Here is a 1,530-nt window from a genome sequence, read left to right as displayed (position 1 = left end):
AGTTTTTAATTTTCAAATCAAATCTATTTAAAATGTTCTTCAAATCATATTTTCTCAATCACATCTTTTTTTTAAAACCAATCATATTTTCTTAACCACATCTTTTTCAAAATAGTTTTCAATCAAATCTTTTTGATTTCTAATTTCAAAATCTTTTTCAAAAATCACTTGATTTCTTTTCCATTTTCATTTTCGAAAATTAAGTAATGTTTTTCAAAAAAATGTTTTCAAAATTTTTTTTTACTTAATTTTCGAAAATCACTTCCCTCCTTCTCACGTCCTTCTATTTATGGACTAACACTATCCCTTAATGCAAAATTCGAACTCCATCTCCTTTGATAAAGTTCAAATTTTCTACTTCTGTTTTCTACTCTTCTTTTCCTCTGACACTTCAAGGAATCTCTATACTGTGACATAGAGGATTCCACATTTTCTTGTTCTCTCCTCTTTCTTATGAGCAGGAGCAAAGACAAAGGCATTCTTGTTGAGGCTGATCCTGAACCTGAAAGGACCTTGAAGAGAAAGCTCAGAGAAGCCAAAGCACAACTCTCTTTAGAGCACCTAACCGAATTCTTCAAAGAAGAAGAACACATGGCAGCCGAAAACAACAACAATGCCAACAATGCAAGGAAGGTGCTGGGTGACTTTACTGCACCTACTCCCGACTTCTATGGGAGAAGCATCTCTATCCCTGCCATTGGAGCAAACAACTTTGAGCTTAAGCCTCAATTAGTTTCTCTAATGCAACAGAATTGCAAGTTCCATGGACTTCCATTGGAAGATCCTCATCAGTTTTTAGCTGAATTCTTGCAAATCTGTGACACTGTTAAGACTAATGGGGTTGACCCTGAGGTCTACAGACTTATGCTATTCCCTTTTGCTGTGAGGGACAGAGCTAGGATATGGTTGGACTCTCAACCTAAAGAAAGCCTGGACTCTGGGGAAAAGCTAGTCAATGCCTTCTTGGCAAAGTTCTTTCCACCTCAAAAATTGAGTAAGCTTAGAGTGGAAGTCCAAACCTTCAGACAGAAGGAAGGAGAATCCCTCTATGAAGCTTGGGAAAGATACAAACAACTAATCAGAAAGTGTCCTTCTGATATGCTTTCTGAATGGAGCATCATAGGTATTTTCTATGATGATCTCTCTGAACTGTCCAAGATGTCTTTGGATAGCTCTTCTGGAGGATCTCTTCATCTGAAGAAGATGCCTACTGAGGCTCAAGAACTGATTGAAATGGTTGCAAATAACCAATTCATGTACACTTTTGAAAGAAATCCTGTGAACAATGGGACTAGTCAGAAGAAAGGAGTTCTTGAGATTGACACTCTGAATGCCATATTGGCTCAGAACAAAATATTGACTCAACAAGTCAATATGATTTCTCAAAGTCTGTCTGGAATGCAAAATGCACCAAGCAGTACTAAGGAAGCTTCATCTGAGAAAGAAGCTTATGATCCTGAGAACCCTTCAATGGAAGAGGTGAATTACATGGGAGAACCCTATGGAAACACCTATAATCCTTCATGGAGG

General features: G+C 37.5%; 1 non-coding gene across 1 annotated transcript; it reads right to left on the bottom strand.

Annotated features, from left to right (window-relative positions):
- Window positions 1-996: 996 nt before the first annotated feature.
- On the bottom strand, window positions 997-1,104 carry LOC112764165 (small nucleolar RNA R71). The gene has a single exon (XR_003183037.1). It is a non-coding gene; the product is annotated as a small nucleolar RNA R71 (small nucleolar RNA).
- Window positions 1,105-1,530: the final 426 nt, after the last annotated feature.

This window comes from Arachis hypogaea, chromosome 2 (genome assembly GCF_003086295.3).
Source record: "Arachis hypogaea cultivar Tifrunner chromosome 2, arahy.Tifrunner.gnm2.J5K5, whole genome shotgun sequence".
Lineage (NCBI taxonomy): Eukaryota > Viridiplantae > Streptophyta > Magnoliopsida > Fabales > Fabaceae > Arachis > Arachis hypogaea.
Note: the sequence above shows the minus strand (reverse complement) of the source record. Positions and strands in the feature narration are given on the sequence as shown.